This window comes from Bos taurus, chromosome 6 (assembly GCF_002263795.3).
Source record: "Bos taurus isolate L1 Dominette 01449 registration number 42190680 breed Hereford chromosome 6, ARS-UCD2.0, whole genome shotgun sequence".
NCBI lineage: Eukaryota > Metazoa > Chordata > Mammalia > Artiodactyla > Bovidae > Bos > Bos taurus.
The window spans coordinates 9,379,758-9,397,286 of record NC_037333.1 but is presented as its reverse complement, the minus strand read 5'-3'; positions in this window follow the sequence as shown (position 1 = coordinate 9,397,286).

Sequence of the window (17,529 nt, the reverse complement as noted above, 5' to 3'; positions counted from 1 at the left end):
AACGTCAGATAAGCAGATGACACCACCTTTATGGCAGAAAGTGAAGAGAAACTAAAGAGCCTCTTGACGAAAGTGAAAGAGGAGAGTGAAAACGTTGGATTAAAATTCAGCATTCAAAAAACTAAGACCATGGCATCTGGTCCATCACTTCATGGCAAATAGATGGGAAACAAATGAAACAATGAGAGACTATTTTGGGGGGCTCAAAAATCACTGCAGATGGTGACTGCAGCCATGAAATTAAAAGATGTTTGCTCCTTGAAAGAAAAGCAATGACAAGCCTAGACAGCACACTGAAAAGCAGAGACATTATTTTGCTGACAAAGGTCCATCTAGTCAAAGCTATGGTTTTTCTAAAAGTCATGAATGGAAGTGAGAGTTGGACCATAAAGTAAACTGAACACTGAAGAATTGATGCTTTGAAATGTGGTGTTGGAGGAGAAGCTTGAGAGTCCCTTGGACTGTAAAGAGATCAAACCAGCTCATCCTAAAGGAAATTAGTCCTAAATATTCATTGGAAGGACTGATGCTGAAGCTGAAACTCCAATACTTTGGCCACCTTATGTGAAGAACTGACTCATTGGGAAAGACCCTGATGCTGGGAAAGATTGAAGGGAGGAGGAGAAGGGGATGACAGAGGAGGAGATTGTTGGATGGTGTCACCAACAAAATGGATATGAGTTTGAGCATGCTTTGGGAACTTAACATTCAGAAAACTAAGATCATGGCATCTGGTCCCATCACTTCATGGGAAATAGATGGGGAAACAGTGGAAACAGTGTCAGACTTTATTTTTCTGGGCTTCCAAAATCACTGCAGATGGTAACTGCAGCCAAGAAATTAAAAGACTCTTACTCCTTGGAAGGAAAGTTATGACCAACCTAGATAGCATATTAAAAAGCAGAGACATTACTTTGCCAACAAAGGTCCATCTAGTCAAGGCTATGGTTTTTCCAGTAGTTATGTATGGATGTGAGAGTTGGACTGTGAAGAAAGCTGAGCGCCGAAGAATTGATGCTTTTGAACTGTTGTGTTGGAGAAGACTCTTGAGAGTCCCATGGACTGCAAGGAGATCCAACCAGTCCATTCTGAAGGAGTTTAGTCCTGGGTGTTTGAAACTCCAGTACTTTGGCCACCTCATGCGAAGAGTTGACTCATTGGAAAAGACTCAGTTGCTGGGAGAGATTAGGGGCAGGAGGAAAAGGGGACGACAGAGGATGAGATGGCTGGATGGCATCACCGACTTGATGGACGTGGGTTTGGGTGAACTCCGGGAGTTGGTGATGGACAGGGAGGCCTGGCATGCTGCGATTCATGGGGTTGCAAAGAGCTGGACACGACTGAGCGATTGAACTGAACTGAACTTGAAGTTGATGATCAACAGGGAATCCTGATGTGCTGCAGTCCATCGGGTAGAAAACAGTTAGACATGACTGAGCGACTGAACTGAACTGAAAATCATATGAGAAAAAATTAATCATTTTGATCAGTTAATACACTGTTACTGTTTAAAGAACAGTACTTAAGAAAAACTAAATTTTAACAAGTTTATATTTTTATATATTCTCAAAATGGCCAAAATTACCAAGTAGATATTAAGAAAGTATTTTTTATGGAATAATAGATTCCTCAAATAAATGTTCAATGTGTGTTTATAACCCCTCCAAATTCATTTCCAAAATATCAAAACATAAGCAATCTTAACTTCAGAAATTAGAAAATATTTCAGTTTCAGTGTTTGGTACATTAAAGTAATTGAAGATCAATTTAATGAATATAATGATTTACTGTTTGGAGAATAAAGAACTAAGATATTCTAACCCATAGGAGATGATTAAAATAACTCAAGAGATCTAAGATTTATGGTTTACCAAATATTAGTATAAAGTATTTATATATAGGAAGAGCAGAGAATATACAGAGTACACAAGCAATTCAGTTCAGTTCACTTCAGTCGCTCAGTAGTGTATGACTCTCTGCGACCCCATGAACCTCAGCATGCCAGGCCTCCCTGTCCATCACCAACCCCTGGATTTTACCCAAGCGCATGTCCATTGAGTCAGTGATGCCATCCACCCTTCTCATCCTCTGTCGTCCCCTTCTCCTCCTGCTCCCAATCCCTCCTAGCATCAGGGTTTTTTCAAATGAGTCAACTCTTCGCATGAGGTGGCCAAGATATTGGAGTCAGCTTCAACATCAGACTTTCCAATGAACACCAAGGACTGAGCTCCTTTAGGATGGACTTGTTGAATCTCCTTGCAGTCCAAGGGAATCTCAAGAGTCTTCTTCAACACCACAGTTCAAAAGCAACAATTCTTCAGTGCTCAACTTCCTTTATAGTCCAATTCTCACATCCATACATGAATACTGGAAAAAACATAGCCTTGACTAGATGGACCTTTGATGGAAAAGTCATGTCTCTGCTTTTTAATATGCTGTCTAGGTTGGTCATAACTTTTCTTCCAAGGAGTCAGCGTCTTTTAGTTTCATGGCTGCAGTCACCATCTGCAGTGATTGTGGAGCCAAAATAAATAAATAAATAAAGTCTGCCACTGTTTCCACTGTTTCCCCATCTATTTGCCTGGAAGTGATGGGACTGGATGCCATGATCTTGGTTTTCTGAATGTTGAGCTATAAGCCACCTTTTTCACTCTCCTCATTCACTTTCATCAAGAAACTCTTTAGTTCCTCTGCACTTTCTTCCATAAGGGTGGTGTCATCTGCATATCTGAGGTTATTGATATTTCTCCCAGCAATCTTGATTCCAGATTGTGCTTCATCCAGCCCAGCGTTTCTCATGATGTACTCTGCATATAAGTTAAACAAGCAGGGTGACAATATACAGCCTTGAAATACTCCTTTTCCTATTTGGAACCAGTCAGTTGTTCCATGTCCAGTTCTAACTGTTGCTTCCTGACCTGCATACAAATTTCTCAAGAGGCAGGTCAGGTGGTCTGGTATTCCCATCTCTTTCAGGATTTTCCACAGTTTATTGTGATCCACACAAAGGCTTTGGCATAGTCAATAAAGCAGAAATAGATGTTTTTCTGGAACTCTCTTGCTTTTTCAGTGATCCAGTGGATGTTGGCAATTTAATCTCTAGTTCCTCTGACTTTTCTAAAACCAGCTTGAACACCTGGAAGTTCATGGTTCATGTATTGCTGAAGCCTGGCTTTTAGAATTTTGAGTTAGTTTAGTAGCGTGTGAGATGAGTGCAATTGTGTGGTAGTCTGAGTATTCTTTGGCATTGCCTTTCTTAGGTATTGGAATGAAAACTGATATTTTCCAGTCCTGTGATCCCTGCTGAGTTTCCCAAATTTGCTGAAACATTGAGTTCAACACTTTCACAGCATCATCTTTTAGGATTTGAAATAGCTCAACTGGAATTCCATTACCTCCACTAGCTTTGATTGTAGTGATGCTTCCTAAGTCCACTTGACTTTGCATTTCAGGATATGGCTCTAGGTGAGTAATCACACCATGGTGGTTATCTGGGTCATGAAGATCTTTTTTGTACAGTTCTTCTTTGTTTTCTTACCACCTCTTCTTATAGCTTCTACTTCTGTTATGCCCACACCATTTCTGTCCTTTATTATGCCCATCTTTGCATGAAATGTTGCCTTCATATCTCTAATTTTCTTGAAGAGATCTCTAGTCTTTTCCATTCTATTGTTTTCCTCTATTTCTTTGCATTGATCACTGAAGAAGGCTTTCTTATCTCTACTTGCCATTCTTTGGACCTCTGCATTCAAATGGGTATATGTTTCCTTTTTTCCTTTGCCTTTCACTTCCCTTCTTTTCACAGCTATTTGTAAGCCCTCCTCAAACAACCATTTTGCCTTTTTATATTTTTTTTTCTTGGGGATGCCTTGATCCCTGCCTCCTGTACAATGTCACAAACCTCCGTCCATAGTTCTTTTTATTTTTTTAGTTTTATTTTTTAAAATATAAATTTATTTAATTGGAGGCTAATTACTTTACAGTATTGTATTGGTTTTTGCCATACATCAACATGAATCCACCATGGGTACGCACGTGTTCCCATCCTGAACGCTCCTCCCACTTCCCTCCCCATACTGGGTCATCCCAGTGCACCAGCCCGGAGCATCCTGTATCATGCATCGAACCTGGACTGGAGATTCATTTCACATATGATATTATACATGTTTCAATGCATTCTCCCAAATCATCCCACCCTCGCCCTCTCCCACACAGTCCAAAAGACTGTTCTACACATCTGTGTCTCCTTTGCTGTCTTGCATACAGGGTTATCGTTACCATCTTTCTAAATTCCATATATAAGCGTTAGTATATTGTATTGGTGTTTTTCTTTCTGGCTTACATCACTCTGTATAATAGGCTCAAGTTTCATCTACCTCATTAGAACTGATTTAAATATATTCTTTTTAATGACTGAGTAATACTCAATTGTGTATATGTTCCACAGCTTTCTTATCCCTTCGTCTGCTGATGGATATCTAGGTTGCTTCCATATCCTGGCTATTATAAACAGTGCTGCGATGAACATTGGGGTACATGTGTCTCTTTCAATTCTGGTTTCCTTGGTGTGTATGCCCAGCAGTGGGATTGCTAGGTCATATGGCAGTTCTATTTCCAGTTTTTTTAAGGAATCTCCACACTGTTCTCCATAATGGCTGTACTAGTTAGCATTCCCACCAACAGTGTAAGAGGGTTCCCTTTTCTCCACACCCTCTCCAGCATTTATTGTTTGTAGACTTTTGGATAGCAGCCATTCTGACTGGTGTGAAATGGTACTTCATTGTGGTTTTGATTTGCATTTCTCTGATAATGAGTGATATTGAGCATCTTTTCATTTGTTTATTAGCCATATGTATGTCTTCTTTGGAGAAATGTCTGTTTAGTGCTTTGGCCCATTTTTTGATTGGGTCCTTTATTTTTCTGGAATTGAGCTGCAGGAGTTGCTTGTATATTTTTGAGATTAGTTGTTTGTCAGTTGCTTCATTTGCTATTATTTTCTCCCATCCTGAAGGCTGTCTTTTCACCTTGATTATAGTTTCCTTTAAACTTCTACACAACAAAAGAAACTATAAGCAAGGTGAAAAGACATCCATAGTTCTTCAGGCACTCTATCAGATCTAATCCCTTGAATCTATTTGTCACTTCCACTATATAACCGTAAGGGATTTGATTAAGGTCATACCTGAATGCTCTTGTGGTTTTCCCTACTTTCTTCAATTTACATCTGAATTTGGCAATAAGGGGTTCATGATCTGAACCAACCTCGATTATAGGCAAAATAAAATCTAACTCCCTATTTCTTTTTTTTTTTTTTTAACTCCCTATTTCTTGAACAGGCAAATTAAACAGTTAGATTCTCCAAACAGGAAGGCTTGTTATCTTACATATAATTTAAAATTTAAAAATATTCTAGTCAGTCTCATAAAGTTTCTTAATTTATCCCCTGTGAATAGAACATATTTAGAGTTGGAGGTTGGTCTGTTTTGCCTGCAAGATAGAATGTCTTTCTCCATGAAAGAGCTTTCTGCTTTGCAACAAAAATAAAGAGAACAGTGACTTTTGCAAATACACTTGTTTGAACTCAATATTATTAGAAAAACCACAAAATTCTCTATGCACAGAATACAAATCTTTACTGGCATTATTTATTGTCTGTATATATGTATATGGTGGTTTAGATGCTAAGTTGTGTCCATCTCTTGTGACCCCATGGATAGTAGCTTGCCAGGCTCCTCTGGCCATGGGATTCTCCAGGCAAGAATACTGGAGTGGGTTGCCATTTCCTTCTCCAGAGGATCTTGCCAACCCAGGGATAGAAACTGTGTCTCCTGCCTTGCAGGCTGTTTCTTTACTGACTTAGCTACAAAGGAAGCCCTATATGTTTATATAGAAGAGAGACAAAAAGAGATTTCAACATGTTGTTAAGTGATTTCTCTTCCAAGGACATAGGGTGGATGCCCTCCCACTTCTTTAGAATGTTCACTGACATCTGGAGAATTTACTAGAACCATGACTTGAATTGAATGACAGTTCTATTTTCAAGTTGAAGCAAACTATTCATTAAATAATTTGATTAAACACCTTATTAAACAATTCCATTACATAAAATTCACTTTTTATGTCAAATCTAGATTTATCAAGATGTATAACAGAAGAAATGGCAACAAAATTAAAATTGCCTTCTAGGATCTAAATGTGAATGGATTTGAAAAATATTCATTTATTGCTAATTTCAGGTTATAAAAAGAACTTCTTTTTTTTAAATTATAGCTAAAAATAAGCTGTCACAAAGTGTTATTTTTCTGAATTTGGATTCTGTAATAGTAACTCTCAGTTTGCCCTAAAGTGTACTAACATCATTGCCTTAGTCCCTGCTAGCTGGAAGAGAGAAAGTTATATAAAGCCTGCATTTTGTATACAGAGTTCTATAAGCATTTGAATGCAATGTTACACTATTTTCACTGTGTCTTTAAATTTAACTGATGCTGCTGAAAGTCAACATCTGACTGTAAAGGGCCAGCTACTCTTCCTAGCCTGGCTTTCATTTCACAAAGCAGCTTTCCCCAAACATGTTTCATTTTCATTTGCTTTGTCAAGTAAAAAACAAAACAAAATAGATTTTTTTTTAAAAGCCTTTTTTTCTTTTTACCTGTGGTAAATAACAAAGTCTTTTCAAGTGGAAAGACTAAGATTGGCTGCACTGAATACATTACAGCGTCAATAAGACACTATCGATTCTGGAGGTAATAGCCCTTTAACTACATGGGGTAAAACAATTTTGCAAGGTAAACTTAATATTACTTAAAGATAATGTAAGATATTTGAATATAATAAAGAAATAGAACCACAAGTTTTAGAAATTTTATACAGAATGGCATGTGCAATGTCATATAATGACATATTAATCAAACTCCAAAACTGGTTAAATGATTCATTGTATGCATTTTGTGATCCACTGAGACATAGTAATTATCTTTGAAAGGCAAAAAGTTGCTTAATTCATTTAATCATAGATATTTAAAACATTTCCCCAGAATTTTTTTTAGCATGTATGCAATAATATATAAGTAAAAAATAACCTCCATCTCCCTCTCTTAGAATAAAACTTTTCATAGTTCTCTGGGTATCTTGTATGTATGCTTATAAAATTATTTCTTTAGATAATTTATTTTCCTATACATTCTCATTGAACATTTAAAAAACCTTATTAAATAATAAAATATTTTAAATAAGGTTTTTAAATATTCATTCTTGGTTATTCATAACAAATTACTTATTTTTAAATATATAAATGAATTGTTTAAAATGTTAACCCAACCAGAGTGACTTGTATTCTGGGAGAATGGCAATGAAACATGTAAAATATCATGTAGGAAACGAGTTGCCAGTCCAGGTTCGATGCATGATGCTGGATGCTGGGGGCTGGTGCACTGGGACGGCCCAGAGGGATGGTATGGGGAGGGAGGAGGGAGGAGGGTTCGGGATGGGGAGCACATGTATACCTGTGGCGGATTCATTTTGATATTTGGCAAAACTAATACAATTATGTAAAGTTTAAAAAATAAAATTAGAGAAAAAAAAAAATAAATGTCATAATCCCAAAAAAAAAAAAAAAAAAAAAAGAATGTAATAGAAAATCAGTCAAAACACATATATTTCTTATCTACATACTAATAACACTTAAATTTATATCCTGATTCATAGGTTCTAAAATACTCTAAAACATTCTAAAAAATTTACCTGTCAACTCCACAATCTTGGAGTGGGCATCTCAGTCTTAATGCATTCAAACAGAATTCACTATATCACCCTGCTCTGCAGATTGACTACCCCTATATCCTTTCTACTTGGATATTTAGCACCTCCAAATCAAAATCTGCAAACAGCCCCTTGATTCCTCTGAGGTATTTTCCACATTTAATCTGTATTCTTTTTTTATATTTCTGGATTAATACTTTATAATACAGTGATTTAAATGAATATATGTACATGTAGCTTTTCAATGCTTGGTTTTAATGGTTACAGAGAAGAAAATGATACTGTATCAAATTATGTTGATCTTCAATTAATAAGTTCATCTTGAGCTGCAGGAACTAAATTATGATATTCCATTTCCAATCAGAAGTTAACTTTTCACAAATTCAGCTCATAATTTTCATCTTCACTGATATTGATCAGTTTTAAAACTTAACCAATGCATACTATAAATATTGATTATATTTTCAAATTCCACTGAAACTCCTCATATGAAAAATAATTTAAAAGGTTAAAACATTCCTTTCCCAAGTTTTATAAAGTGTCATGAGAATGCTATAGGTGAAATATTTATATTGGTAACTGAATCACACTGTGATATAAAAACAGCAGTGATAAAGAAACAAGGTAAAGAATACAAGTAAACTTAGATAAAAAACACAAAAATATAACTGTGATAGATGAACACAGAGAAGTGCACCTCAGGCTGAGGTGCAGATTTTGCTGGCACTTGTTCATGGTGCTCATCCCGCCTCCTGATGGAGACAAGACTCTATGAGCGCCCCACAGGCTCTTCCCTCCTCTCCTAGAAAGACACATGCGAGTTTCTGGAAACTGTTCTAACATCCTTTCCAGAATGAAATATGAATCATAGGTTAATTTCTTGTTAGTTCTTAGTAGGCTGAGGCTTTAAGAATACTTGAGTCCCTTCTTGGTGCTACAGAGTTTTCCAAATAACTATTTTCAAATTTATGTTTTCAGAAAACAAGTTTTATTTCAGAAGCAGTTTCTTGGAACATTTAAGTGCATCTATTTGTTTTGCAAAATTATATGTTTGGTGACATAATTCTTACATCTCCTTATCATTCCAGGAAAGATGAACAGATTTTAGAATATATCTTTCTGTAAAATATGTAACTGATATATAATTTTGTCAGATCTTTGAATGAACTGTGATCATCTCCTGTAGCTCTTTTTGACATCTTTCTGCATTAGCTAGATTACGGATAATTCAGAGTGTGTATTGCACATGTAGCTTTCTCTTTATGATCATACTTCAGAATATTTTTATCAAAATTCAAGTCAAAATAACCACTCTTTGAAAGTAACACAAAAATAATAGTTTATTATAAAGCTAATATTTTAGCTGAAGTATCACTTAAAGTATTTTAGTTTGGAAATATTATTCAAAAAAGTCTAAGGTGATAAAATAATGAAATCTTTACTCTCATATAAATATAGCATGTGAAGAGTTGACTCATTGGAAAAGATTCTGATGCTGGAAGGGATTGGGGGCAGGAAGAGAAGGGGACGACAGAGGATGAGATGGCTGGATGGCATCACTGACTCGATGGACGTGAGTCTCAGTGAACCCCGGGAGTTGATGATGGACAGGGAGGCCTGGCGTGCTGCGATTCATGGGGTCACAAAGAGTCGGACACGACTGAGCGACTGAACTGAACTGAAATATAGCACAAACATGTCAACATCTGTATTTAATTAGTTAGATATTGAAAGAAACAATGTTGCAGCTGGTTCACAGGAGAATCAAGAGTGCCAAAAATACATAGAGATGTAAGAATGATGACATAAATCTATGAATAGAGATAAACTGGCAAAGCCATCAACATGAATAGACCAATAAGGACTTGTGTTACATATGAAACCATTTGCGTTTCTTAGGACCAAAATCATTTTCATTGTTCTGTTTTATATTTACTTGCAATTTATAGATTGTCCATAGGTCACAGACAAGAAAAGGCAGAAATAACCTGAGGGTTTAATACAATGCTCTGTATATTTGTCAATTTCAGAGTTTTTACAGTGTTTTCTGACAGTAGCAAATAGTAAACATTGATATATTTTTAAAATATCTGTATTTTCCAACAATTCCCTAAAATTCTTTTCATGTGCTTTATTTCTCAAGGTATTTATCAATTTTGTTGTTCCTGTGTGGGCTATTTCCATATTTGTTATTAATATTACTGCTGTCAAACTTTGTACCTATATTTGATTCACACATATATAAAATTTTGTTGAGTATACTTAGAATTAGGGCTGCAGCAAACTTTGTATGTATGTGTTTAGCTACAGTAGATATTGTCCTGTAGATTCTCAAAGTAGTAATCCCAAAAATAGTATCAGATCAGATCAGATCAGATCAGTCGCTCAGTCTTGTCTGACTCTTTGCGACCCCATGAATTGCAGCATGCCAGGCCTCCCTGTCCATCACCAACTCCTGGAGTTCACTGAGACTCACGAGTTTTAATTTTTCCATAACTTATCAACACACAATATAGTATTTTGCATTTTAAGTATTTTTTTCTGTATATTAAGATTTAGCTACTTTTAAGAAGGTGTTTAGATAATTTTAAAGTTTATTTTCTTTGGTTTTCTATACTTGTGTTAATATTACATACAAATAATTATGATTGTTTACTTCCATCTTTTCAACTCTTTTTAAATTTCTTTCTTTCTCCTTTCTAATTTAGCTTGCATCTCCAGAAAATGTGTAAGAGTAATTATATGCTTTCTGCAACTTTGTGGAAAATGCTCTACACTTTTCTCATTTTATACACATCTATATCATATCATGTATCATATTTATGTACATAATCTCTAGAATACTGAGTAGATGTAATTTAATTTATCCATTATACAGTATTTTAACTCAAATTCACACAAACATTATATGAATTTCACCAAATTAAAAAACAATCATATACTTTTTCTTGGACATTAACACTGGAATGATATTTTATTATATGTATTATTGTTTAAATATGGGGCTAGGTTATGTTTGCTAATATTTTCTTGTGATATTGCATACATTTCTTCAATCAATTGCACTGCAGATGGTGACTGCAGCCATGAAATTAAAAGATGCTTACTCCTTGGAAGGAAAGTTATGACCAACCTAGATAGCATATTCAAAAGCAGAGACATTACTTTGCCAACAAAGGTCCAACTTGTCAAGGCTATGGTTTTTCCTGTGGTCATGTATGGATGTGAGAGTTGGACTGTGAAGAAAGCTGAGTGCCAAAGAATTGATGCTTTTGAACTGTGGTGTTGGAGAAGACTCTTGAGAGTCCCTTGGACTGCAAGGAGAACCAACCAATCCATTCTAAAGGAGATCAGCCCTGGGGTTTCTTTGGAAGGAATGATGCTAAAGCAGAAACTCCAGTACTTTGACCACCTCATGCAAAGAGTTGACTCATTGGAAAAGACTCTGATGCTGGGAGAGATTGGGGGCAGGAGGAGAAGGGGATGACAGAGGATGAGATGGCTGGATGGCATCACTGACTCGATGGACATGAGTCTGAGTGAACTCTGGGAGTTGGTGATGGACAGGGAGGCCTGGCGTGCTGCGATTCATGGGGTCGCAAAGAGTCGGACACGACTGAGCGACTGAACAGAACTGAATCATTTTTTGTTCAGTTTAACAATTTTGATAATTTCAATCTTACGCTAGACTCATGGAAAAGAATTTGGAAATACTTTTCCTATTTAGAATAAAGTCAAAATATATTTTCATTGACTACTGCAAACACTGTAGAGAAGCAACAGTGATAGTTTTCAAGTACTCACAATTTTTTCTTAAATATACCAGGAGAGGCATAATTATTTCCATAAGATTAATGAATAAATCAGAGCAAAGAATAGAATTCCTCTTTATCCTTGATTGAAAACAAATTAATTTCTTTGCCATTTAAAGCCCCCCAAATCCTTTAATTTCATTGCATATTCTACCCTACTGCTCTCTGACTTTTATCTATTATTTTATGTGTCATCTCATTTATTGTGTTTGACTACTATATTCAACTGTCAGTTTCTTTGTTTGCCACTGTTCTGTGTGGCCTATTGTAAGATGCACTTATTGGATTTTTTTTTTAATGACAGTGTGAAATTATACTTAATTATCATGGTTAACACAGATTTTTAACTAACTTTAGGTTATGTATTTTATGTTTTTCATCTTTTGTAAATAGTTTGCACTCTGTTTTTAATTTTATCTCTACCATGTTGAATTTTTTGGCTGAAGTTGCAAAAGTAACTGATAGATTAACAGGAGAAAGTATATAAATGTATTTAATACAAGTTTGGTGTGAAACAGGAGCCTTCATAAGAAAGAAAAAAATAAATGAAACAACTCAGATGCTGTTATACTATATTGAACAAAGAGAGGAAATTTTGGAAAAGTAACTAAACTTCCCTATATATAGGGAAGATTAAGAAAAACACCTTTAAAGTCTTTTCTTAATGTAATTTACTCTGACATGTCTCCATGTACAGGGAGAACATCATTTATATGAGATATTTACCCTTGTCTTCATGAATGAAAAGGATCATTAGAATGTCTGCTTTGTATCTGCCATTTTTCAAGTGCCTTCAGTTCAAAATAATTCTAGTGATGTAGCATGTTTTGGGGTGTTATCTTCTGCCACCTTTCACTGTCACTTTTAATATTTTCTAAAAAGGATATATAAAATCCTGTTTATTTGATGTATACCGATTTTTTTCAAACCCAATTCAAGTATGACATCCATTTAAAAGCCTTTCTTAATCTTTAACTTTTCTCTGTGCTAACATGCTTTAGCCCTGTTTTAGAAAGGCATCAATGACTCTGTTTTGATTTTATTGAATTACATGACTAAAATTTCTCATTGGAATATAAAATTATTTGAAACAAATCATGAGTCATACCTCTCTTCAACTCCACGCTGCTGCTGCTAAGTCACTTCAGTCGTGTCTGACTCTTTGTGACCCCGTGGACCGTAGCGCACCAGGCTCCTCTGCCCACGGGATTCTCCAGACAAGAATACTGCTGTGCCCAGTACTGGAGGGCACAGTGGGTTGCTGTGCCCTCCTCCAGGGGATCTACCTGACCCAATGATTTCGAGCCCGCATTTCCTGTGTTTCCTGCGCTGGTAGATAGGCGGGTTCTTTACCACTAGCGCCACCTGGGAAACCCTTTCAACTCCATATTTAATATTAATTTTTGTTTCTTTAAAAGCCTTTAACAAATATTTGTTAACTAAGAGCATTTCTGAGAGTTTTCCTACTGGCCTCATTACAATCTTTCCACAGTTCTGGATCTTTACCTAGAATCTTAGACTGAGGAAACATGGCAACCTTTGGAAAGTCCATGAGACAATTTTTTGAAACTGAAGCCTACATCTGATAAACTCTATTATGTTGCTGGGAAAGGAATCCATGATGAAAATTTTTAAGGGATCAGCTTATATTTTCAAAGATCTTATGTGGAAATTCCTTTCAAGAAATTAAGTGTTGAGTATATTTTTTCTTCTATTACAAACATAAATGTTTGTACAGGATTGTCATTGGGATCTACTGCGGTTGTATGAATGGGTCTATTATTTAAACATCATATGCTAGTATTATATAAAAGGAAAAAATTAAATTGAATTATATAAATCTTATATAGTCTGTTCTGTTCCAGTTCTATTTCTCTAATTATTAATAGTTCACATGCAAATGGTAAACAAGTATTTAATGTAATTTGGAAGTCTCATTGAAGTTTGAGTGTTGCCTTGTTAGATCACCAAAAAACTGACACCTGAATGTTAATTATTTACATAAGCAAGGGGAAACAATACAGAGCTGTATACTCATTTGCCCCATGATCTTCCTTTTGGTTTGGCCTGACTTCATGCTCTGCCTCGAAAGAGCTTATTCTCAGTGTTCTCTGAGAATTTTAGGAAGGAATTAAATACAAAACAGAGAGCTGATGCCCTTCATCTCTGGTGTCCCTCCAAGTCACAGTTTTTAACTATGTCTTCACTTACAACTTCTGAATATGATTGCCTTCTGTCTTTGTTTATGAAACTCAGCTATGTGTGCGTTTCTTATGTTTCATCAAATGACTGTCATCTACCTCCTTTGAAAAGCCCAATATTTACTATAATATTTTTAATGTGTTAGAAATTATAATGTGTTAGATTTTTATATTCATAAGTTTTTTGTGTACATGTGTATTCTGGTTAAAAAGTGTGACTTGACTCATTCCTATTTTTACTTAGAAATATATTTTTACTGGAAAATATTTTTCATAAATACATGTACATTGTTTAAGTAGGAACTTTTCTCTTTATATAATGTTAACATTTGATTTAAAAGCTATACAAAATTATTTTACAAAAAATATACAATAGTTTCAGATTTTTACAGATATATATATATAGATATATAGATATAATAATCTCTAACTTGATCATTTGTTCAGAATAACAACTGATGTCCCCCTAGATTAACTAAAGATACATAAACTCACTTAATAGACAGCAATGCACTTGCTTGCTACTATTCCATACCTTAATGGTATGGCTGTGACACAAGGAAATTTAAGAATTTCAGAGTAAAACTCACAAAGAATTTGCTTTAGTAGTTATAGTGCCTTAACCCATCCTGTTTTACATGTCAAGGAATGAAATTTTAATTTTACATGATTTATGCTTAATTAGAAATTTTATTTTATGACAATTTCAGGTCATAGAGATTTTTTTTTATTTTATTTTATTTTTTAAACTTTATAATATTGTATTGGTTTTGCCAAATATCGAAATGAATCCGCCACAGGTATACATGTGTTCCCCATCCTGAACCCTCCTCCCTCCTCCCTCCCCATACCATCCCTCTGGGTCATCCCAGTGCACCAGCCCCAAGCATCCAGTAGAGATTTTTAAAAGATATGTGAAAGGCACATACAGAGCATAACAATCAATACAAAGGAACTTTATAAACCAATTAGTTCTTCAAATATATACCAGATAGTTGAGGTAAACATTCATATGAAAGTCATAAGTAATAAAACTAAAGAGAAAAGAGCAAGTGATTGCTTTTCAGCAAACCTTTAAAAAGAATAAAGCAAAGCAATCTCAAATAAATCCTGCAGTTTACAAAATGATTTGCCATGACAACGATTAATTTCTAGTTTATAATGGGTTTTATTTTCACGCTTTTGCAGTAATACATTCATTTCATGCTCAATTTATACCACAGCTAGTCACAGAATTCTTTATAAAGATAAAGCCAAGTTATATTTAATCTTATTTTTTAAGCTGTATCAGCATGACATTCTGTAAAACTGGAAGTTACTAATGCAGTGTGCCAATAAAATATAGGCAAGAGATATTTTAGGTCTCTAGTGGAAGAAAAGATTACTTCATTAACTGTACACATATATTTTGATATATTCAGCTGGTATAGATCTATCTATATTATCTGATTGATGTGAATCCTCAAAATTTAGGAGGCCATTAGACTTTGTTTTTATATATATACATATATAATATGTAATTATATATTAATATAGTTAATATATAATTATATGTATATTATATATAGATGCAATTATACATATAATTATATATGGAGCAAGCTTCATCCTTCTTTTTAGTGTATTTCATCACATCCATTTTAAAGGGGGAAAAATTGAAAATTATGTAATGGAATAGAATTGGACATTGTGAGTGGACTGTAATAATTATAGCAGGAAAATAAATATTTCTGGTTTATTATGAGTGTCTTGATTAATTAACAAGTGTGTTCATATACCTCTTGAAAATGCAGGGCTTAAAAAAAAAGACTGAATTTTTTGTTAGCTCTTTCTTGGTGTTTTTTAGCTAGTAAGGATTCCATGTTTATAGATCCTTAGTAATTATATATATATCATATTTTTAAGCAGTGTTGGAATTATTGTTACTTTTTCTCAAGTTAACAATAAAATATTTTTTTGTTGTTTCTATATTCCTAAAGCTTTCAAACTAAGTGATACATGACAAATATCTGTAGGGTGAAAAACTGAAGAAAAAGTGAAAAACTGATTATATAAAGTTTAGTGATAAAAATATATGAATTTAAAATATCAAGATTGAGGCTACATTTGCAAAATGTGTACTTTTTTCCCAATGAATTTTGGCAAATATAGACCATATATGCAATTTATGCATATTAGTTTGGTAAGTGTTCAATATGGATAAGTGCTGAAGCAACTACAGTTCCTTAGGCAAAAATCAAAACAAAATAAAAAATCAGAAACAAAAAAAAGCAACCAATTAATGCACAATAAATACATTTCAATTGAAAATAAATCATGGATTTAAATGTAAAAGGTAAAGCTCTAAAACATTTAGAAGAAAACCTAGGACCACATACACATTAATTCAAAGCAATTCATCGATTTAAATATAAAATTATAAAACTTCTACAAAATAACCTTAGGAAAAAATCTTTGACATTACAACAAATGCATATCCCAGAAAAATGAAAAATTAAATTCACACGGAAACTTGCATGTCAATGAAATCAGCACCAAAATTAAGAGACAGAATATCTCACCTGTACAGGATCCTTATTTTAGAAGCTTAGTTATTATTATTATTATTTGATTTATGTAAATGTATTTATTTGAACTGTTTCACTAAACAATATTCTATCCCTTCTGTTGCTCTTCTTCTATTATTGTATTCTGAATACTTATGCTCAGGCTCTGAAAATCCATACTGCAATGTCCCTCTTATATCCATTCCCTGCCCCTCATTAACACCTTTACTGTCTCCTCCTCACCCTCACTTAGGCCCAAGATCTCACACTGAGCAGATACAGATACCTCCACTTTCTATTTTAGACAGTTTCTAAGTTTTCTGAAAGTAAATACTTTAATTCTCTAAAACTATGACTGTAAATATTCATGAGAGAGGAAAAAGTCTTCATAAGTGATCAATACAAAGGAATAGAGGAAAACAATAAAATGAGAAAGACTAGAGTTTCTTCAAGAAAATTAGAGATACCAAGGGAACGTTTCATTCAAAGATGAGCACAGTAAAAGACAGAAATAGTATTTGACATAATAGAAATGGAAGATATTAGGAAGAGTTGGCAAGAATATACAGAAGAACTGTACAGAAAAGATCTTCATGACCCAGATAACCACGATGGTGTGATCAATTCAGACATACTGGAGTGCGAAATCATGTGGGCCTTAGGAAACATCATTATGAAGAAAGCTAGTGGGGGTTATGGAATTCCAGTTGAGCTATTTCAAATCCTAAAAGATGATGCTGTGAAAGTGCTGCACTCAATGTGTTAGCAAATTTGGAAAACTCAGCAGTGGTCACTTGAAAAGATCAGTTTTCATTCCAATCCCAAAGAAGGGAGTGCCAAAGAATGTTCAAACTACCACATAATTGCACTCATCTCACACACTAGCAAAGTAGTGCTCAAAATTCACCAAGCTAGTCTTCAATAGTGTCTGAACCAAGAACTTCCAGATGTTGCTTGATTTAGAAAGGCAGAGGAACCAGAGATCAAGTTGCCAATGTCCACTGGATCATCAAAAAAGCAAGAGAATTAAAAACAAACAAACAAAAAACACATACTTCTGTTTCATTGACTACACTAAAGTCTTTGAATGTGGATCACAACAAACTGTGGAACATTGTTAAAGAGAGGAGAATACCAGTCCACCTTACCTGCCTCCTGAGAAATCTGTATGCAGGTCAAGAAGCAGCAGTTAGAACTGGACATGGAACCAGC